Genomic DNA, 24,954 nt, shown 5'->3' with positions numbered 1-24,954 from the left:
AGATATGTTACCAATGCAAGTAACTCCGTATGAATTGCAGAAGGAGTCATTACTGGGCACATTGCGGGTGATGCGAAGAGCATTTCTGGCTGACATCAAAGATTGAAGCAATACTAATTTCATGAACTTTAATTGTACTTTGACTTAGGAATGGGGTCTATTCCCACCATGGTATTAGAAACCCAAAAGTTTTGGAGAAATTAAAAGAGAAATTGAACAAATGTCAGGGCTGAGGCATGGACCTTGGTGTTGTGAAGTGGTGATCTTTAACACCTAGACATATGCTTTTCAAATACTGGTCATCAGAATTCCAGATCCTTTCTCCTTTCTCCTTTTCTGTTATTATTTCCATTCAAATATTTCACATCTGAATTATTGCAGCCCAAGTGCAGCACTTTGCATTTGTCTGCATTATACCTCAGCTCTCATGTTTTTGTTTGTTTGGACAGATTTCAAGGCTCTTCCTTAGATTCTTCCCCTCTCATGTACTGCTGCATCTTTGGGTCCATATTGCAGACACTGATGCAATCAATTATTTCCTCATGTATGTATGTATGTATATACACATACATATATATATATATATATATATATATATATATATATATATATATATATATATATAAACACATCACAGGTTACTAGACCCAGGACTGATATCTGCTATATTTATAATTAATATATATTTCACTGATGACTTTCCTTATTTCTGATATCATCAATCTCAGCATAACTCTCATGTCATACCCTTCAGCTGTGCAGCAATCCATTTCTTCAGTCTTGTACATAATTCCAACCTCAACAGTTCACTTGATGGGGACTAAGACAAAGCTCTTGGCAAAGTCCAAGCAGATTATTTATATGAGGACTCCCTTGTCAAGCTATCCTGTAATACAGTCATAAAACTGTATTAGTGGTAACTGATAGTTTCTTCTAACAATGGTCCTGCATTGAATTTTGCCATAAATATTGGTATGCTTTAGGAAAATGATCATTCTTTCCCCTAAAGATCCTGTCCCTGACTTTCTGTATCTATTTTGTTTGGTTAACAGGCCTAGAGTCCCCTCAGTTTTTCAAACTGTTCCTTAGTATAAAGGCACCACTTTTGCTTTTTCCTAGTCTTCATCTATGTCTTCCTTGACTGGTCAGTGATGTATTGAAGATCCCTATCAGAGGATTTACTATAACCCTGGTCAGAATTATAGGTTCATAGTTTCTTGAACTTTGGGAGGCAGCCCATCTGGTCCTTGTTCCTTATTCTCCCACAGGAGAGTCAGTTCCCTATTCATCTACTCGTTCTGTATTCTGTCATCTGTCCTGTGTTGTAACCATTCTCCTCTACCTTTATCTTAGCATGTTACCCTCCTCTCACCTTCCCTCATGAATAATGAGGTGAAATATTCAGTTTCTCTTCCTGTTCCTTGTCTTCCTTGATCTCTCTCCCATCTTTGAGCATCCTAGCCAGGTCTGTGCCACTGTTATTCCTCTCTGCTACATAACTAAGCCTTTGTTCCCTTTTGTTACTTGTTTTTCAAAATCCCTTTCAAAATTTGATGAGGTCAACATTACTGGTTCCTGTATTCCATACACAATTTAGCCTCTGATAACCTTAGTTCACTCTGCAGGATGGATGTGCATAAGTGGCACGTGAAAACACAAACAAGAGCAACATTATGTACTATGGTCAGGAAACCCCTGGAAGAACATATATACATACTAGGAGGAGTGGCTTTTGAAAAGAAGATGTAATAAAATGACTATGACTTCATAACCACCCCTAAATTGCTAAATATAGAGGATACTGGCAACTTTAACTTAAGACACTTACATGTATAAATAGAGCTGTGGATTTAAGGGGTTTATCATGAGGAAGAGGTAATACTTTCCTAAAGCATTGCTAAGGCCATATCATCCATTCATGCATACATTTGTTCATTGTCCGATTACCTGCTTAATTCAGTTCAGTGCCATGGAGGAGCTGCATATCACTGCACTCAGTAAAATAATACAGATAAACTAATACTGAACAGGGTGCCAGCCCATTATTGGATTCACAGACATTATAGTTCACACACAGTATATACAAATACAGGTAATTTGGGGGACTGTCAGATCAATTAAGGGACATCTTTGGGATGTGGGCAGAAACCAGTGCATCTGATAAAAACCCATGTGAAACAGGAAAGATATACAGACTCCATATAGAAACAAAAACAGCCAACAATATAACAAGAGAGTCAAGAGCTATGTGGCAACAACACTAGTTGTTACACTTCTGTGTTGGTCATTTAATATTTAATTTTAATTAATTAAAATTCTTGAAGCTAAATAGTATATTATATGAAGCAACATTCAGCTGCAGAGATAAATAAGGAATTTAGTGCACAAAAAACAAGACAGATGGCATCAAATAATACAAAAAGTTTAATAACATCAGAGTCATAGGTTCATGATTTAGCAAAACACCAAGATGATGGCCCATCCAGGAGAGCCAAGAGAACCCACCATGATTGTGGCACATAAAAGAATATAAAACAGTGTAAGAAACTTCTCTGTGTGGAAGATTTTCAGTCCATATATCTCTAGTTAATCACTGTATATTAATCAGATCAGACAATAGTAGAAATAGCAAACTTAAACTCATCTTAAGTAAAAAAAAAAAATAAATATATAATTGTACAGAATTACTAAATATTCAAAAGTAATCCAAGCAAGGCAGGCAGTCTGTTTCCAGTCGAAAATTCTGTATTAAGTACGCATACAAGTGATTCAAGTAAAACAAAAATAGAGTAATAGTTTCCTCACAAGCTTTCTAAATATATATATATATATATATATATATATATATATATATATATATATACTTTTTATCAGGCAAGGGAGAGCTTTATTGTGCTGTAAAACAAAGTGTTATTGGTACACATGTTAAATTCACATCCCTTCCCCCATCAGTGTGACATTCGAGCTGGTCCTTCCCTACTTAGGAGCTGTCATAATAATATAACCCTTATGCACTTTAAATAAAATTTATAATGATGTGGTACCTCTTATTTAACCAGATTATTAAGTAGATTATTAAGTCTGTGATTTTATCTAAGTCAATATACTACATGGCTGGAAATTTATCAACCTTAGTCCATTTGGCAATCAAAAATATATATAAATATATACATATACATATACACTTTGCATGTAAAAAATCAATTGTAAAAATCATATTCCATTTTCATAGCCAATTGTTAACAAATATAGTTTTCGTCCTTCTAGTCTTCTCCAGGTCTGTGTACAAGAACCCTAAAAACTATCTATAAAAATATTATTGTATAATTAGTTAGTATTGTTATTACACATTATTTTGAATAAAGTGGAAAAAAAGAGAACCAGAAAAAGAAAAAAATAATAAGCAAAAAATGTATGATGACAGAAACAAAATATACACTTAAATTACAACTGATTTAAAATGGCATTTAAAACCAACTGGTAGAATAAAATAAAATAAAATTACTCATGTAAACAATGTGGCAGTTTTCTAAGTTCCAGTACACTTTTAATTGAACAGTAGTAGTTTAGTCCAGGCTTCCTAAAAGAGTTCAGCTTTAATTGCCACATGAGTTCATGTTTCTCCAGAATATTCAGGATGTCTCCTTCAAGATCTCCCATATCTATGTGATCCAGGATCTGGAACTTAAAACCTGTGTGTCTTTTATGAAGAGAAAAGTGTTTGGCTAGTGCATTATTTTTACATCTGATAGATGACATGAAATCCTACCCTTGAGTTTATTTACAGTCTTGCCCACATAGAATGCATCACATTCATTGCACTGTGCCCTGTAAATTATTTTTGTAGTGTTACAGTCACCCCCTACACTGGTCTTAATGATTTTCTTTAAATAAGGGCAATAAAAATGATCACCTTGCTGTATAAATATACAAAATGTACAATTAGTTTCACATCTTTTAGTGTTTCTCTCATATGGTCTAGGTTTAAATTCAACAAAACTTCTAATGTTCCTGGCCTTCCTATAAACAAAGGATGGGGCTTCACCTAAGATGTTAATCAGAAAAGGGTTTCCTGTGACAGTGTGACAGTTTTCTTCAATAACATTTTTGATACTGTGATAATCCAAAGTGTATGTCAGGATGCAGCTATTTTTACATTTGTTATTCTCTGTACTGAAAATCTTTATAATTATTTATAGAGCCCATGGCTATTTACATAAATAATGCTTATTTTAACTTGATTTAATCTTGACCCCAATATAAAAGTAAATATTTATTCCAACAAACTTTTTCTGAATTAAACAGAAAAACATAAACAGTCCCAAAATATTCTAACTTACCTAATACATAGGTATGAATTAAATATGCTTTGTTTTAAAAATATAATTTAAAGGTTTTCCATTTAACAAATTTACTTTAATTTCATTTAACTTTCCCTCCATATTTTATTATATTGTTCTTCTTTACCAAAAGCTATACTAGCAAATTCATTTCTGCTTTAGAATAAGGAATCCTGACATCTTTAACTAATGCACCAAAACCCTCACATGTTCCTTTATTTGTATTTAATCCTACTTTACTAATGCACACATCTATTTTCCATATTGTTTCCTTAATTCATCCTGTATTTTTTCAATTATCAAACTATCATCTGCATAATATAAATACATTGGCATACTTTTTACATTTATATTATAAATTAAGAACACATCTCTAATAGAGTTCCCTGCCTTAATAATTATTGCAGTCATGATTAAATAAAATAAAACGCTACTTAAAGGACACCATTTTAAATCCTCTTTTGACTTGTATCTCCTGACTAAACCAACCATTCACAATAATTTTGTTCCATGAATTATTATACGCTGATCTAATTAAATTAATGAATTTATTATGAAAACCATATTCTTCCAAAATTTCAAACATCTTTTTATATCTTTTTGTGGGACATTATATCATATTCTTTCTCTGTATCACATACTATTATTTTTGCATCATTTTAATTCTTAACATACTTCTTACTACTTATTTAACTAAAATCAACAAATCCTTACTATTTCTTTTCACACATCCATATATACTGTCCACTATCAATTTAGTGATTCAGTTACTAATTATAAATTATTTTATTTTCATCATAATTTATTATCAACATTATTTGATGTTATACGCCTTTTTTAATAACTTTTTATCATCTTTTTTATACACCAACTTAACAATACTATTGCACAAACTTTTATTTTGAATTCCATTACTTAACCAAAAAATAAAAAGTTTCGACAGAATTTTCTTCTTATCCATATTCATTTTTTATAAAATTCATAAGTCATTTCAACAGGCCCTGGCATATTATCTTTTTCAATACCTTTTAATACTCTATCTAATTCTTTCATTTCAAACATTTTAACTAATTACTGATTTTCTTAATTATCAGCATGTTTTACACAACAAATGTAGTTTTGTTTCATATTTCTTTCATCATATGTTCTCAGAAAAAATTCAACCTCTCATTATTTCTTTCATGTTTACCTTCTCTTTTCCTTCTTCTCCAATTATACTATTTTCTCAGCTTCTCTTGTTGACTTTTTTCTATAAAAAGATGACACATCTTTGACTTTTCCATATAGTGCATATCTTTGATTTTTATCAACTTCTGAATTCTGATTAAATTTTCATTATATATTTCTTTTTTTTATTTTAAATTTCTTACTTGTTCTTTACTTTTTAAATTACTCTCACACTCTCTTACTACCTGTCTATATCTCCCCTATTTCTTTTATCAATAAAAGCTTTCAATATTAATATACATTTTCTTATAGTTTACTTTATATTAAAGCCTATATTCTTCAGTATTCTTCAGTATTCTCATAAAAAAATCATAGTACAATAATTTTCCCATAATTTTTCCATGCATTTCCTAAACAACTCATCAGCTTGAATTTTTCCTCTTTAAACTGTCAAACCTTTACCTTCCTTAATAAAATCATCTCAATGTATAATTTGACCTTCCAAGCAAAAATGATCTGAAAAAATACTTCTTTTCTTTTCATATATCTTTCCTTTAAATTATCAGAATAAATTAAATAATCTATTTCAGTCCAAATGTTATCCATTGTCTTGCAGCTGTAATATCTGATCCTATCTTACCACTTATCTTTCTTAAATTACAATTCCAGTCTTCTACTACAATTGCATTTGATTTAATTAATATGAAATTGGTAAGCTCTTCAAATAAATTACTCATTTTTAAACTTGAGTGTATGCATATACACAAATTATTCTCCATATATTATTTCCATCCTTAATATCACGTACAATCCCCCTCCCTGTGCTATCTAAACATTGCATCTAAAATTCTAATAGATTTATTTTTTTATCATAATAGCTGCCCCTGAACATAAATCATTTCCAAAACTCCACCTTATTTTCCCCATATACTTTCAACTTGTCTTATCACCTCTTCTCTAATATCTTGCAATCATATCACATCACATTTTTTGTTTTAAACACCACTCTAAAATAAAAAAAAATCTCATTTTTTCATGTATCAAACTATTAATATTCAAGGATACTGTTTTAATCTAGTTCTTTCCTTTCTTTGCAGTTTCAGCTAATATTTGTTTTTCTTTTTTCTTTTTACTTTATTATTACTGACCCTTTGCTTTCTTCTTTTCACTTTCTTCTCTCTCATTTCCTCTCAAGTTAAGGATTCAAATTAATTTCTCACTTTTTTCCATATATCTGTCTTTCTCACCTCTTTCTTCTTCATTAATAAGAACATTTAGCATTTCCCTGTGTAATCCTTCATCATTATCTTTAGAATTCTTAACACCCCTAAAACCAAAAATGTTCACCAGGTCTACAATTCTTACAAAATGCTTTATGATTACTGGTAACATGTTTAAAGGACTCTTGGGACTTTTTAAGGAGTGTTAGGAATAACTTGAGCACAAATAACATTATTTTCATCACCACTGATGTGATTGATCACTTTACCTCAATTCCACATAAGGAAGGTTTGGATTTTTTTGAAGAAATCCTAAGAAAGGATAAAAAATTTACTGAGAAAGAAGTTTGTGTGTTTTTGGCATTAATGGAAATGGTTCTCAACAATAACTTTGTATATTTCGAGGGTGAATTTTTCCACAAAGCCATGGGAGTTATGTGTGTCCCTACATATGCCAACTTGGTGCTCTTATGGTGGGAGGAGAAATTTGCTTTCAATTCTAGATTTAAAGAATGTTGGGTGCTTTACTAACATTTCTTGGACGATATTTGTCTTTTTTGGGTAGAAAGTGAAGAAAGATTTATAGAATTTTTTTGACTATATATATCGAATAGTACTGACTTTCTGAAATTCACTTATAAAACTGGATATGAAAGTATTGATTATCTTGATGTTACCCTTATAAAGGATGATAATAAGTTTGTATCTAAGTTCCATAGGAAAGACACATATTGTAACTCATTTTTATATTTTCAAAACACCCATCCATTTTCCCAAAAGAAAAGTATTGTAAAGGGCCAATACATTCAGGGAAGTAGGATGACATCTGATGAGAATGATTTTATTAATGAGAGTGCTTTGTTAAAATATATGTTTTTAGAAAGAGGATACCCTGAGACACTTATAAAAGAAATACAGGATGAAGTCGTTCAACACAGAAAGGGTAGAGTCACACCTATTCTAGGTGTGGGTAATATGGTACCAGTGGAAGACAAAGTCAATAATAAGTTGGATGTTGGATATGAAAATGCTTTTATTTTGGACTATAATGGGGATTCTAATATTATTAGGGACTCTGTTAAAAAAAATGGGACCGATTTTCTAAATTTTCGGACTTGAATCTTTAGTTTGACATGCCATTAAAGTTTTTTTAGGAAGGGTAAATGTATTAAGGACCTTTTGGAAAACAAATTTACTAATATAGGAAAAAAGAAAGTAGGCACTTATAAATGTGGAGCTTGCCAACAATGTCCCTTTATATCCAACACTTTTCAGATATATATTAGTAGTAGGAAAAAAATATATTACATCTAAATCCTATTATAGTTGTGACACTAAAGGGCTTGTATATATTGCAGTGTGTGGGAAATGTGAAGCTTTCTACATAGGCATGATGGAAAGATGTTTGAGGAAAAGGATATATGAACACGTCTACGATATTAAGAAGTGTCATTTGAGAAATGAACTTTATAAGCACACACAGATGTGTGAATCTGCCACATTTTTATTCTTTGTTTTAGATGAGGTCCTAGTTGACATCAGGGGTGGCCTTTGGGAGACCAAGTTAGGGTATAGAGAGGTATACTGGCAACTGGTGTTGAAAGCAAATAAATGGCCAGGTCTGAATGACATGGTCTCCCTGACCCCAATATTAAAATTAAGATCAGCTAAATTAAAATGTAGTGGCATTTGAATAATTATTGTATTATGTTGTGTTATTTTAATTCTTTTCACCATTTTCTACCTCATTGCATGACAATTGTCTTATTTTAAACATATTAAAACACTTTTATAAAATATTTTTTATACCTATGAACCCTTCATACTATGAGCTGTTTAGATGTTCATCGTGTTACCCTGCTGCAGTCATCACACTTGGATTATCCTGTCGTCAGGCGGTCCCGCAGTCAGCCTGAATTCCAAAGTCTTGGCCTGGCGTCGGTTGCTGTCGCTTCTTCCCTGACGTCAGTGCGTCAGGGGTATGTAAGAGGCATCCAACGCCATTTTCTTCAGTCTTTCTTGCCGCGCGGTGCCCGAAGCAGAAGGTGCAATATTTGTTTTGAACACTAGAGGGACGCATTCTTAATACACATTTTTACTTGTATTAATTTTTTAACATTTTTATATACATTTTTAGTATGGAATATGTGTATTGAACATATAATATTGTTTTAGTATGTTTTGATATGTGTTTTAATAAATTATGTTCATAATATTTAGGAATTTTAAATAAGAATGATTTAGAACATGTTCAGTGTGAGTTTAAGCCAGCAGAATATGTATTTTAACTTTACATCTATTAGGTCAATCAATCAAGGTTTAATTGCACTAATTAGGTTATTAGTAAGGTTATATAAGGGCAGCAGTACAACATTCATAGTCATCTGATGAAGTTTTTTTGACGAAAACGTACTGGTTGTATGTCAATGTTAAATCTTACATTGTGGCAGCTGGTGCTGTGTCTATGTGAATAAACGTGGTTTGTGGTGGAAATGGCTATCTGAGTGCTTTTTGGGATTTATTGATTACTGGCAACATGCCCAATTTCCCTGTGTTGAAAATATTTTATTTTGTCACATTGTCCTATTAAATGATCCCCTGCACCACAATGGAAACACATTTCAGGTTGCCTCAATATTTCAGCATTCCCCCATACATAGTCATGTTTATGACACTCATTAAATGCACAATTATATAATTTCTTACATTTAACTTCATCATTAAGTCCCATTCAACAATATCCTTTCATTAAAAAGTCCTTTTAACATCAAATATATCAGTACATCTGTCTTTAAAAAAATATTCAATTCATTTTCAGTCACATTAGATGTCCAAAATTGTATTATAACTTTATCTTTTAACAAAATATTTGTCCCTTTAATCACATAGTTATTCCAAGGAAAAATGTCCTTTTTATTATTCAAAGCAATTGCAAAGTTATTTGTTTTTTTGTAGTCTTCAAAGGTTACCTCACAAAAAGTTTAAGACTCTGTATGTATAAATACTCTTACATATACAGGATTTACCCCCAGAGGTGCAATAACACTATCCCCTCATATAGTAGAGGAATATTTTTTCCCCTCTATATGAAGAACCAATTGCTTATTTGATAAAGTCATACTTTTAGGTACATTTTCTACCTCACTCCTTTCTGACACCACTGCTACATATGTTTTATTCACTCTTCTGATTTTCTTCAACACTATCCTCATGTCTGTCCTTACTGTCTGGTAAACATTTCTGCAAGATTTCAGTCCATAAAGCCACATTTCCTCATCAGGTTCATCTTCTTCCATCATATTAAATCATTTACATATCTCCGAACCCCCTTCTTCAATTTTGTACACTTTTAAGTGTGGTATAACCTTACCCACACTATTTGTATCATCCAAAAAATATTGTTTTAATGCAGCAACTTTATTGATTCTTTTCCTTCACTATAAAAAGAAGGTATGTCTTACCATAATGTTCCATCTGTGTTGTAGATCTTTGTTCATTCATTACTATTAGGACTTTGGTTCCATCCTCAGAAGCGATACAGCCATTTCCAAGCTCGTGTTAGCCAAAAACTCTCAGCTAAGACCTACCAATAATGCCCCTCACCTAGTTACTCCAGATCGAGTTTGCCTGCCCCTATATAATAAAGGTAGTAAATAGAAAAATGGTAGAAGGCTCTGTCTGAGCAAATACCCTAACCAGAAGTTCCTAAAGTTCACCAGGAGTCCAGGCAGGGGGAAGGAGGGCAGGAAGTAATGAATGAACAAAGATCTACAACACATATGGACCGTTATGGTAAGACACAACTTCTTTATCTGATGTTGCAAATTTTTGTTCATTCCTTACTATTAGGACCGAGTTCCCAGCTACTTGAGTCCTGGGTGGCCCTAAGGAATGATATTCCTGAGCACCATAGAACCAAAAGATGCTCATCCCCTGGAGGCCAAATCCAATTTGTAATGAGAGATAGAGGTATGAGGTCTTTTCCAAGTTGCTGCTGTGCAGATATCATCCATAGAGGCTCTGGAATGGAATGCTACAGAAGTAGCCATAGATTGGATAGAGTGAGTTTTTATTCTGGAAGGTAAGGATAGCTTATTCTGTTCATAGATAAAGCTAATGATGTTTCTAAGCCAGGAGGATAAAGTCACTTTGGAAACAGGTTTACCCAATCTGGGTCCTGCAAAGGCCACAAACAATTGATCTGTTTTCCTGAAAGATTTAGTCCTGTCCAAAAAACAATGAAGCTGCCGATGCACATCAAGGGTGTGCAAAAGGTGCTCCCTTCTATTAGAATGCTGAGGGAAGAAAACTGGCAGGTCAATAGATTGGTTATTGGGAAATCCAGAAATGACCTTGGGCAAGAAAGAAGGGTCAGTACGAAGGGACACCCTATCTGTGTGGAAGATCAAGTAAGGTCTCTTGACACTCAAGGCCTGCAGCTAAGACACTCTTCTCGCTGAGGTAAGTGCTACTGGAAGTAAGGTTTTCCATGACAAAAACTTTAAATCACATGAATCAAAAGTCTCAAAAGGAGGACCTGTGAGAGATTGAAGCACCAAAGTCAAGTCCCAGGGTTCTGAGGGAGGCTTGACCGGAGGTTTAATGTGTAATACTCCTTTCAAAAATGTCTTGCATAGGCGGGGTGACATAATCAAAGAATTATCAAATCCATTATGAAAAATTGACGATAGCTGCTAAATGTACAGTGATCATTGATGCTGAGGCTCCTACATGTAAAACAGTTGTCAGATATTGAAGGATTTTTGAATAGACATAGAGAAGGGATCTATGTTCTGATCTTTGGCCCAAATAGAGAACCTAGTCCATTTACTAGAATAAACTTTCCTGGGGGAAGGTTTGTGTGAAGCCAGAAAAATTTCACAAACTGGAGATGGGATGTCAGGCAGCCTGGCAATCACTGGAAGTGGAGGAACCAAGCTGTGAGCTTGAGACTGTGGAGATTGGGATGAATCAGTCCCTGAGGATGAGATAATAGGGTTTGGGAATGATCCAGGATCCACGGGCTGAGAATCAGATGAGGCCATAGAATGGGAACCAGACTTGATGGGGCCAATAGGGGGCAATGAGGATCACTTTGCTTCTCAACCTTTGATCTTTCTGGAGAAATTTTGGATTGAGGGGAAATGGGGGAAAGGCCTACAGTAGACCCGGGGGCCAGTCGCATGTTAGAGCATCCCTCGGGGGGTTCCCCTTGAGGGAGATCAGGGCAAAGTAGCTTCTGCATTTGTTGTTTAGGGGGGGAGCAAACAGATCACAGCAAGGCTTGCCCCAGTGTCAGAAGATCTGATTCGCTGTTACAGAGTTGAGAGACCACTAGTGAGGCATCAGGATGTTCCTGCTCAGATTGTCCGCAATAAGGTTGGAACTCCTGGGAATGTGTGTTGCTATAAGAAAGCAGTTAGAAGCTATCGCCCAGTGCCAAATCCTCATGGCTTCCCAACAGAGGGGATAAGACCTAGTTCTGCCTTATTTGTTGATATACCAGATGACTGACATGTTATCTGACTGAATTGCAAGGGTCCCAGAAGGTAGGGATGTATGGAACGCTTGCAATGCTAAGAGAACTGCCCTCAGTTCTTGGACATTTATGTGCAAATTGGCCTCCATGGGAGACAAGGTGCCTTGGACCATCCTTCCCTGAAAATGCCTCCCCAACAGGGATGCGTCCGTGGTCACCGTGGCCATGGGCTAGGGAAGACAGAATGGTCGACACCAAAGATTTGTTTGCGACTTCATCCACCATAGCATTTCTTCATTGAAATGGTTTGTAAGATGTATCATGTGGTCGTGTGGGTGCGTTAAAGATGACCATTGTGCAGAAAGGACCCACTGCAGTATTCTCATGTGCAGCCTCGCCAGTGGTACTAATGTAATGGCAGCCACCATGGAGCCTAAGAGTTGCTGTACAAGGCATGCTGGTACATAGGTCTGAGGAAGAAGGTCTTGGATTTGGTGTCTTATTTTTGAAAGCCTGTGAGGAGGAAGAGAAGCTTGACAGGATGTTGTGTCGAAGACTGCTCCAATAAATTCCAGTGTCTTTGTTGGAGACATTTGAGATTTGTCCTTGTTGACTGTAATCCCCAAGCAGAGAGTGAGATCTTGAGTGTCAGAAAGGCTGTGTACTAGGAGATTCTTGGTCAGAGCGGTAAAGGAGTCAATCGTCTAGATATGGAAACACCTGGAATCCTTGTAGTTAAACATGAGCTACCACTACTGTCATACATTTGGTGAGCACTCAGGGGGCTGTCGAGAGAATGAATGGCAGACTGGTAGTAATTGGCTCCCAGCCAGAAGTGGAGAAACCACCTGGAGCGGTGATCCATCTTTAAGTTGTAGTACACATCCTGGAGATCTATAGAGTACATCCAGTTGTCCCTCCCTAGGAAGGGGAGAATGGACTGTTCCATGACCATCTGGAATTTATGAGGTTTGATAAATTTGTTCAATAGGCTGAGATCCAGGATTGGTCTCCAGTCCCCTGTCTTTTTTGGCACTAAAAACAATCTCGAGTAAAACCCGAATCCTGTCTGGTCTGGTGGGACTGGTTGGATGACTCTTTTTCTCAGCAGCTTTTCTATTTCTAAGGCTGCTAATTCCCTCTGATTGGGTGGCACATCTATGATTCGTTTGATGGATCTAGGAGTTAAATCGAATGGTATTTGGTAGCCTATGATTATTATTCTCTGCACCCAAACATCGGTAGTAATAAGTTGCCAGGCTGGTAGGTGCAGAGACAAATGACCCCCGACTGCTTCCAGAGGAAAGCAATCATGCTGCTGCTCAGTAGCACTGGTAGGGTCTGCCAGAGAAAGAATCTCTAGCGCCCTGGTTACGCAGACCCCCTCTACCCCGAAAGGGGCATCTTCCAGATGAGTTGCCCCCTCTGACCCTGGGGGATTGCTCACGATGAGTGTCACAAAAAGATCCTTGGGATTTCTTAAACCACATTTTTCCTCCCTTCTGGTTCCTGGAGTTGGACCTCTTGGGGGTGGAAAAGTGTATGCCCACAGCAGACAAGGTCTTTCCATCTTTCTCACTTCATGCAAGTGTGTCTCATACTTTGGGTCCAAAAAGTGCATATTCGTCAACAGGTGCATTGATGAAGGAAGATTTAAAGGGGTCTGCGAAGTCACACAACCAGATCCAGGCATTACTTCTCATGACAATGCCTGAAGCGGCAGCTCGAGCTGCCCCCTCATTGGTGTGAGATATCAAATGCATCGAGGAGTTTGAGTTGGATTCAAGGGTTGCTAGCTGTGAGGTGACAGAGTCATGCACCTCATCAGGCAGTACCCCTGCCAAAGAGTAAGACATTTCAGAAATTAGGTCTCTTTAGAGGTGAGTGAAGTGTTCCAGATAGTTCAGGGGCTGAATGGCAAAGGTCGCTAAAGCATAGGTCCACTTCCCTAGTCTGTCCATGATCCGAGACTCCCTGTTCAGCGGATGGACAGTGGAACTATCTTCTGCCAGTTCCCTCTTGTTGGCCGCCACCATGACCATGGAATTAACTATCAACTGCTTGGACCAGTGGGGCTGGTCTTCAGGTGTAGATAAAATTTTGTCTGCCCTCCGGGGGACAGGTTCTGTGTTGTCCAGGGAATTCCAGGCATGCTGCACAATGAGCTTAACAAGGTCATCTGTCGGTGGGGTCACCCAGGAAGTAGATGGCTGGGCACGGAAGGCCTGCAAGAACACCAGTTCCTCAGAAGAAGGGTTAGAGGACTTCCAGTCTCCCCACTGCTTGAGGATTTCGAGAATGTCTCCAAATGAGATGTCATCTGGGGAGACTGTAGGGATCTCTTCCCCTCATCATAATTGGTGTCTTCAGTGATATATTCCTCTGGGGAATCAAGTTGTTTCCTCTTGAACCATTTCTTTTGGTGTGGCTTCCCAGTGGGATCTTCTGAGGAGGACTACAGGGAAGGGGTTCCCTTTAAAGGGAGGTCTTGTGGCTCCTGTGCCCAGGATCCTGAAGTAGGGGGTTGCATACCAGGGTGGAGGTTCTGATGCTGATGACATTGGTGCTGACTGCGAGCCTGCAGAGGCAAGGACCCTCTCCATCACCTGGAAAGCAGGTCCACCCGAGGAGGGATGGAAGCCTAGGGGAAGATGTAATAAAAGATTCCGAGCCAAGAGGGACAGAAGGTCTAGCTGGAGTGGTCAATCCCCTAGCTGCTAGAAGCTAGTCCACAACCCACACTAGGTCTAATTCAGAAAAACTCCTGGTGGATCTAAAGGAGGCTGCTGAAGGAGAATCAGGTCTTTCAAGAAAGGGTCTAAACCTCTGCCCCAAAAAAGGGTTGTAAGTTGGAGAGTATCTGGTCCTTGGCAGATATTCAACTTTTGGAGCCAATGGAGCCAAAGAAACTATTGGCACAGTGACCGGGGATGATGCAGAAGAAGGTACAGTCATAGCAGCCAATGTTGGATCCAAGGACAGCACCAAGGTCAGTGGTGCTGAGGTTGGAACTGAAATAGGGGTGAATATTATAGATGGCACTGAGGTAGAAGATACAGAGCCTGGTGTCAAAGAGGTCTGCACCGAGAACGCCGGAGAAGCACAGAGCCGACTTGGTTCCATAACTGACAGAGATGTAGGAACTGAGTTACTCTGTTTTTTCTTGTTTTTTGGTCTTTGGAGGGGGTGAGACCTCTGACCCAGATAGAGTCTCCAAAAAGGTGTCTTAATTAATCCTTTTAAAATAAGCTTGTTTTTATGTTCTGCTAGTGTATGATTACTAAAACTAGCACAAATGTCACAGTCAGCTTTAATATGGTCCATGCCCAAACAGTAGGCGCAACGATCATGTCCATCCAAGTTTGGCATCTTAAGCCCACACTTGTCACACTGTTTAAACCCCAACTTAGCTTTGTCTGACATGGTAAGGTGACAAGGCTATCCTAATAGAAAAAAAAAAGAAGGGAGAGAAAAAAGTGAGAGAATATCAACAATGGTATTTAAAAAATACCACAAGAGGCAAGGAAGGGCCTACCAAAGGCAGGAGAGAGGGACAGTACCAACAATGGTAGAAATTTAATTACCAAGGTAAAGGCTAGGAAATATATGCAGGTTATAGACAACAGTGAGAAAAGGCTAAACTGACAAAAAACAAGAAATTTTGAAGAGAAACTATATTAAAAATCACAATTTTCTACTTAGTTTTGAGAGAGATGACTAGCACATCTGATGAGGAACGCGGCAAATGAGATCTGGAGTAACTAGGAGAGGGGCATTATGGGTAGGTCTTAGCTGAGAGTTTTTGGCTGGCGTGAGCTTGGAAACGGCCATATTGGCTCCGAGGACAGAACTGAAGTCCTAATAGTAAGGAATGAACAAAGATTTACATCAGATCATTCTTTTCTCCTTCTGCTCTCTCCATGTCACTTCCTCCTCTCTCTGTCCATTCTTCTAATCCTTTCTCCACCTCCATCCTCTCTCTCTGTTGATCTTGCAGCTACCCTATGGCTTGCTGCAGTGACAAAAAGAGTAGGGGAAATTTCCCGATGCCCTGGCCAAATTTCCCGTGGTAGTATAAATACCACCCCAGGTCTCCCCAGAAAAGCAGCCACTAGCCTAGTGGGACTAACAGAGTCAACAGATGATAGATAGATAAATAAAACTTAAAGAACACAACTATTAATGCATTTTTGCTATACAAAAAAGAATTTAGATAATCTGAAGATGAAATTAGGTATGTTCATTTTAAGAAACTTAGATTAATAATAAAAGTTAATGAAAGTACAACTAGAAACAGTAAAGTTTAGAGGATAGAGTCCTTAAAGCAAGTAGTAAGGACTATAAATGCCCTATGCTATGTCACATGACAGGTAGTAGGGTGTTATCACCAGAAACCTGGGATACAAGTTATTTTATGTCACTCAATAGATAGGATGTTATCAGCATGCAGTTCAAAAGCTTAACCTTCATATACAGGTTGGGGTTTTAGATCAGATATATGAGATAGTTTCATTTATGAGAATGCCACTGTTGAAAGTCATGCTACTAAAGCTGAATGAGATTTTGGGGCACTTTGAGTGCCATAGCTGCTAGCAATATAAAGAGTCATGGCTTCCAGGGAAGGCAAGTGAAAGGCTCCTTTTCAGGCAGACTTGATAACACTAGATATACACTGCACAGTACAGATTCTTGCCACTACAATCATATCACCTGCAAATAAGTCTTCATATATTTAACAGCACAGAATTAACCTGGCAGAATGTCTGAGGGAAGTGAAAACCATACCCTTAAATGCAACACACACATTGTCCTTTAATACGAAAGACTATTTATGAACCCTATTTCCCTTCTGCTTAAGTAGTATTTGTTCTTTAAAGTGTTGTGCGGTATTTCATGCAGGCTTTTCAGCAAGGAAAGGTGAATGCAGATGGTAAAGTGTGCCATCTGTGCAGCTCAGACAAATCAGCTGGACATCCCTGACAGCAAGGTGTTTTGTCATTTATGCCACATTCATAGTGTATCCTGCTGTGTTAAGCATGCACTTCAGATATGAAGAATAATAAACAGTGAAAATAATGTACGGATGAATATGAATGTATTGTCTGGATTTATAGATGCTTTCTTTTCCAAGCTACTGTTCAGCCCATGTGCCAGTTGTTACACTGCAGGAGAAATCTTACAGACAACACCATAAATCAGATTGTAAACACTCTGGCAATTACAGGTTGCATAGTGCACTTGGCCTCCCATGTTGAGGTTCAGATAAGTGTCTTGTGCTGTGAGGGCATGATAGAGGTCAATTGACTAAATATGGCTTTCAAGTTGAAAATCTGAAATGTTTTGTTAACAAGCAATGCATTTTGGGAGTCTAGTAAAAAGATGGCAGCCTTTAAACTATGAAGGTATTTAATAAGGATGTGGAACATTAGGTATGTTTTGGTGCTATGTAACAGGTCTGTCTTTAATCAGACAGAAAACTGATTTGCTTGAATCTTTCTGTTGATAAAGTGATTAAGTCACAGACCAGTCTATCTTTGAAGAGAGATGTTCTGAACTTGTTTTCAAGTCACTTTAGGATCCCTGTTTTTTTTAGTGCCATAAGGACCGATATTGATTATAAATGCAACTATAGACACACACATACACATACACATACACACACACACACGCACACGCACACGCACACGCACACGCACACACACACACACACACACACACACACACACGCGCACTATTCTCATTCATTATCTGATTACCTGCTTAATCCAGTTTAGGGGTGAAGAGAACTGGATTATATCTTGGCACTAGTCTGATCATTACATAAGTGGAGCACTATATATGACTGCTGTTTATTTTTCTTTTAAGCTGCATAGTATTCCTTCATTTTCTGATTACTCACTTAATCTACTGCAGGGATATCGGGAGTGGGGACCTAAACCACCAGGAGGTCGGTTGGTAGAAGGCATAGATATTCATCTTGCACAGGGTGAGAGTAAACCAGAGTACCCAATGACATCCAATTCAAACACTGTGAGAATGTACAAACTCTACAAAGAAGGCACCATTGCTGAGAACTAAACTGGAGAATTAAGCACTGTGAGGCATCATGTCTTACTGCTGTGTCATTATGCTGCCTTGCTTGGGCAGTTTTATGGGGCATTTATTGATTTACTGCATTTTGCCAAGTGAATTGCCCATTGCACAAAAAATAGTCTTTTTTAGCTGATTCAAAAAAAAGTTATAGATGTTATCTTGCAAATTTTTAAGGGAATTATGTTTTTTAGGTGCTAAGGGACTTCATTTTATAGTATTCTACTTGTTTTGCTCAGTTTTTACTCTCCGATTGTGAGATGCTGAACAAGTCACTTAATGAGATTTTTTCTGGGATTACACTTGAAAAAAATTCACTTGCACACAATGGATTTACTGTGGGAACTGATAAAATAAAATGACATATATATTTCAGGCTGCAGGCAAACACAGACATAGGTGACTGCATTGGTGCAGCATTGGTGCAGCAATTAGCATTGTCGCCTCACAGCAAGAGGTTTTCCAGTTCGATTTTAGGCTGGAGTGCCTTCTGTGTGGAGTCTGCATGTCCTCCCTGTGGTCATGTGGGTCTCCTATGAGTGCTTCAGTTTGTTCCCACATCCCAAAGACATGCTGCAGGTGGATTGAACACTCTAAATTGGCCCTAGGTGTGAGTGTGTGCATGTGTGTGCCTTCTGTGGAAGGTTGGGCACTGGGCTGGCAACTAGACACCATAAAACTCCACTGCCAGTCGTTCTGCAAACTGTTGTTCCACTGTGGCAACCCCTAATGAAAAAAGCCGAAAAGAGAAGAGGAAAAGGCAAATGCAGACATAACTGCATTCACTGACAGTATCAAGCATACACTTTGCTCTCACTACAGAATAAGAAATGCTGTGTGAGACCTTTACTTATTCTAAACTCAGTATGTTACAGAAATGGTCATATACTAAAGATGCAGTGAAATACATAATTTGCTCTCACTACAGAATAAGAAATGCTTTGTGAGACCTTTACTTATTCTAAACTCAGTATGTTACAGAAATGGTCATATACTAAAGATGCAGTGAAATACATAATTAAAATAAACTTGTTATACACAGCAAAATTTAAACTATTAGGTTTATAGGTGGTATCCCAGGTGTTTCGTGAATATTGTGGGCAGGATTCATGATGGCTTGCATGGAGTCTAAGAGCCGTGTAGGACTCCATGCAGCCATCGCGATCCAGGAACAGCCCGAAATCCCATGTAAGAGAAAGCTAAAACGACTCTTACACGGGCAGGGCGTGGATATGCTAATCACCCCACTTGCAGTTGAAAGGCATGCAAATGAGGTAGATTAGCAATCCACAAAGCTCAAACCAGCCCGTGTAAGAGTCGTGTTAGCTGCAGAAATGTACTCAGTTGACAACTGAGTACGTTTCTGCAAATAACACAATGGAGCCATGTCAGCTCCAAATAAAGGGTGCATATGTGTCAGGCAGCATGCCAATGGCCAAATATGTGGCCATTGGCAAGGTACCCCAATGCAAATATGAAAATAAATAAAATTTTTTTTTTGGCGATGTTTAAACGCAGCGCAGCCCCGCGCAAATGGGCTGTGCTACATAAAACATAAAAAGTAAGGTTATAAACCCACAAATGTGGGTTTTATGCAATGCATGGATATACAATGCAGGGACCAGCAGACCTAAAACAACATGGCCACCGTTTAGTGGTTGCTAAGGGGGAAGCTGAGTCTAAGACATGTAACTAAGCATTAGTAGGCAATCCTATGTAAATGAGTGTTAGGATACTGAATCCCACTGTCACATAGCAAATGAGCACATTCCGAGTAGTGTAAGAGTTACATAAGGGGGAGGAACAGAGTAGGAGATAGGTGACATCACAGGGGGGAATGGCAGAAAGAAATGCAGTTCATTGGAGGTCAGTGTTACTTGACAGATGCCATACACATATCATGGAAAGAGGAGTGCCACAAGATAAGCATGGGAAAGTCAAGAAATAGAAGGTGTACACTGTTGCTAACACCAAAGTTTCTTGCTGGGCATGCATGCGCACGTGTGCGTGCCAGGAGGCGCGAGTAGGGCAGTGTGCGTGCGTGTAAGGTAGACTGATCATGTGGGAGCCTGTAGGCAGACTTGTAAGACTGTTTGTGCTGGTGTGCTCACGTTTTAACCCGAATAAGTAGATTCTAAACTGTGTAAGCATATGTGCACGCATGTAAGCCACTGTGAGCATGTTTCCGCTGGTATGCGCATTGCTCCCTCCTGAGGAAACAGAAAGGAAAAAGGACGCAACAGAAATAGTATGAAGCTAGCAGGGAATACTGCTGGAGCTAGCAAGTGAAAACAATTAGAAGCAGGCAATTACACAGGCAGAATACTAGCCCAGCCCAGCACTTAAAAGTCTGCAAACAGCAGTGCAGTATGATTCTCTCAAGAGACACTGCAAGACAGGAGTAAGCTATTAGAAGTGAAAACTGAAAAAGCTTCACTCAGACCAAAAATGCTAGGGGCTGCCATAGCTGTCATAAGGAGACATAGGCGACTTGCTGAGGGTGGTGACAATGCAAATGCTGCCAGACAACCCACAGTGGGGAGACAGAGAAGAGTGTACAGGCCCAGGGTCACCTACCAGGGGTTACATGAGCTGGAGATAGTGGAGCACTATAGAGTGGACAGAGACCTCCTGCAGCAAATTGTTGAGCTATGCAGGCCACACCTCACACACAGAACCAATAGAGGGGAACCCATCCCAGTGGAAACCAAGGTATGTGTTGGCTTAAGAATACTAGCAACAGGTACCTTCCAGAAACCAACTGGTGATATGATGGGGATCTCACGGGCATCAGCATCCAGGGTACTGCACCAGTTCCTGGATGCCATGTCATCACATGTCGGAGATCATGTATATTTCCCCAATTCCCGTGAGGCATTGGCCAGCAATATGCGTCTCTTCCAGCAAATAGTGGAATACCCTGAGGTAGTGAGTGCAATAGACTGCACGCATATATGCATCAAAGCACCAGCTGCTGAGCAGGGTAGGGCCTACATTAACCGCAAGAGCTTCCCCTCCATCAACTGCCAGGTCATGTGTGATGCCCAGGGCATAATAATGAATGTGTGTGCTGGCTGCCCTGGAAGCTACCATGATTCCCATATCTGGCATCTGACGCAGCTGTACCAGACATTTGCCAGTGGGGACATCCCACATGGTCACTTAGTAGGGGATGCTGGATATGCACTGGAGCCGTGGCTGATGACACCCATCAGAAATGCACACACACCTGAACAGGAACACGCACAAACACGAAATGTAATCGAGCGTGTGTTTGGGCTGCTCAAGTCATGGTTCTGGTGCCTGGACACATCTGGTGGAGCCTTGCAGTTCTCACCAACTACATGTACCCAAATTGTCATGGTATGTGCTATGCTACATAATATGATTCTGCGAAAACAGCTGCAGCAGGATTAGCAGAGGGCTGGGCCAAACAGCCCCCCACCATTGCCAAGGCAATCACAGGCAGAGCGTGACTCGGAGGAGGAAAAACCTGAGCCTGCCCCTGTAGGCAGAAGGAGGCATGCCCAGTATGCCTTGGCCTTGGCAAAGCGGCAATGCATAGCACATACACTGGCTCAGTAGGGACCCTGGAAATGATACCTCTCTCCGACTCACACATATAGTAAAAGGGACGCCTAAGTTGACACAACCTGCTTTCAAACATGTACAGGGAGAGTAGTATGTGCATCCAACATAGGCAGCCCTGCAGCACCACCTGAGGCATGATTGCCATGTGTTAAGCAATGTAACACCATGTAGTATATGCAAACTTGATGACCCTGACTAACATCCTACCCTCACCAAGCATGATGCCACAATATGAAGATGAGATGATCAATTGCAATAATTGGCTGAAGTATTGCTGTTAGTCAAAGAGGATACAATGCGTGCCAGCCTGGGATGACATGCTGAGCCCGACATGATGCTCCACCTGCTAGGGGTGGCGTGCACCTATCAGTCCTGGCCTTATGGATACTGGCAAAGGTTGTTGTTACCCCCGGCATACCTTGAATAGGTAAGGCTCAAAACACAAACCCACCTCCATAGGTATCACAAGGGATAAGAACCTAGATGTAATGCTACCCAATGCCAGAAGTCTAAACAGCAAGATGCATGCAGTCTAAACTCCCCTCAGCATGGAGAATGTTGATATCTGTTCTGTAACATAAAACTGGGTCAAGGCTCACAACAGCACCCTAACACTACCAGGTTACACCTCATACTGTGCTTTACAGCCCCAAAACATGGAACAAGCTACAAAAAGGAGGGTGACTAGCAATAATTGTCAAGGATAACCATACCCCCATGTTGGTACCACAACAGGAAGCAGCATGGACTAGCCATGGTCAAGCTACAGTGGCTAAAACTGCCTCCCAGTTTATAGCCTGCTACAGATGACCATCCTAACACCAGGAACTGCACTTGGCCTATGTTGGAATACAGGAATATATCAAGCTCTCCAAACCACATTATATTGGGTGACTGAAAATACCCAAACATAGACTGGGAGCATTATTCTAGCTCCAACACCCTAGGACAAAGGTTCCTAGAATCCATAAACCAAAATTCTCAGGAACAACGTACCATTCCCACAAGAGGGGTAAGCATACTGGATGTGATAATCAGCAACATGGGTACTGTATGGCCAGATGAGAAGTGTATCCCTCACTGGTAAGATCAGACCATAGTGTAATCACACTGGATATACACATCCTGACCACAGTCCCTGGCCAGAAAACCACAGTGAAAAACATGTGTAAAGCAAATGTTGCACTCCTCCAAACTGATGTGGAATCCAGTAAAGGCCCTGTGCCTGTGCAAAATATGGGCCAGACCTCAGAACCCATTATACATGCATTCCATGAACACTGCCAGGAATGCATGGATTATGCAATCCCAAATAAAACCAAGACACAATGCCATACACGCAGGCATCTGGTATGGTGGACCCCAGCCATTACCCAATCATGCAAGAGAATGAGGAAGCTACTACATGATAGAGCAAACCTAAAAAGGGAAGTAATCTCTGATCAGTATTATGGCAATAAAATATGTCCACTCATACAATCCACTAAGGCCAGCTACAACAAGTTGAATCTGTGAATCTTGAGGCAATGTTACACCTGCCCCATGTACACAGACAACCCTCTCCTCCCCCCAAGAAATACAAATATATGTGAGAGATGCAACCATTTATCCAAACCGGAGGCTGAGCTCTCTCAACTCAGTACTGTCAAAACTAGTCAGGAAGAGAAGGTAACCACACACACACCACAAACCCTGTCTCACACAGACCTATCACAACTGCAAACCAAAGACATAAACACAAAAAACATCCCCGGAGGCTCTAATTACAAACACACCACATCAACAGAGGCCTCCAAAGCAGACACCCAAGCAACCACTACCTCCAAACATAGCACATGCAACACATAGTACACAAAGCTGGTGTGCCAAACAGTCACAGGCCAGAAGGAGAAACAACATGCCTGATACAGTTGTAATAGGTGACTCCATAGTCAGACACACTGCTGTCCTGCACACCAGACTGAACAAGGAAAAGGGTACAATAAGCTGCCTGTAGGCTGCTACAATATGCCACATAACACAAGCATGCAGTTCACCCCAAAGCAAGTACAAATATGATGCAGTCATTGTCCATGCTGGTATGAATGACCTGAGACATACCTCCCCGGACTACATGAAAAGAGACATAGATGAGCTCTCCGATTATGTAGGCCAGGCCGGTATGACTCTGACTTTGGGCAGCATCCTACCTTCATCAAGAATGATGCCACAGTACAAACACAGAACGATCAGCTCTAACAAGTGGCACAATTACTGGTGTCATTCCAAGGGGATCCAATATCTGTCTGCTTGGGATGTCATGCTTGACAAGCCACACTGCTTTGCCAGGGATGGCTTGCACCTGTCACCCCTGGGCGTCTGGATATTGGTTAAGGCTCTTGCCACCTCCATAGAGCCTTTTGTAGGCAAGGCTGAAAAGACTAACCCACCTCCCTAGAAAACATAAGTGGAAAGAAACATAAGGGTAATGCTGCCCAATGCCAAACGTCTAAACCTCAAGATGCATGCTCCCGAGGGCCCTCCCCAGTATGGAGAACATCGATGTCTGTGCAGTGACAGAAACCTGCAGCAAGGCTCCTGAGAGCAGCACACCAGCACTACCAGGTTATACCTCATATCATGCGTCTTGGCCCCAAAACCTGGAGCAAACCATAAAAAGAGGGGGAGTATCCATATTCAGCAAAGATACCCACACGTCCAGGTAACTGACAATGCATGAAGCATCGGAGACCACCCATGTGCAACTAGCCATAGGCAAAACTGCTGTACAATCTGTAGCATGCTACAGACCACACTCTCACACACAGGAACCCCACTCAGCCTTCCTGAAGACACTGGACAGTATGAATGTCTCACCAAATACCAAACAAGGTACTCACAAATAACCACATAGGTGGTAATCCATTACATATGGAAGGAGTAATCAGGGACCTAGGGACACAAGTGGACAGTAACCTGTCATGTCAGGTTCAGTGCAAACGCCCCCCCCCCCAAATGCCAAATATCTATCCCAGCAGAGTGCTGGCCCCCTGACATTGCAGATGCTGAGGTAACAGCCAGCATCTAC

Source organism: Protopterus annectens, chromosome 4.part0 (assembly GCF_019279795.1).
Source record: "Protopterus annectens isolate FY-2018-M chromosome 4.part0, PAN1.0, whole genome shotgun sequence".
Lineage (NCBI taxonomy): Eukaryota > Metazoa > Chordata > Ceratodontiformes > Protopteridae > Protopterus > Protopterus annectens.
This window is presented reverse-complemented; position numbering follows the sequence as displayed.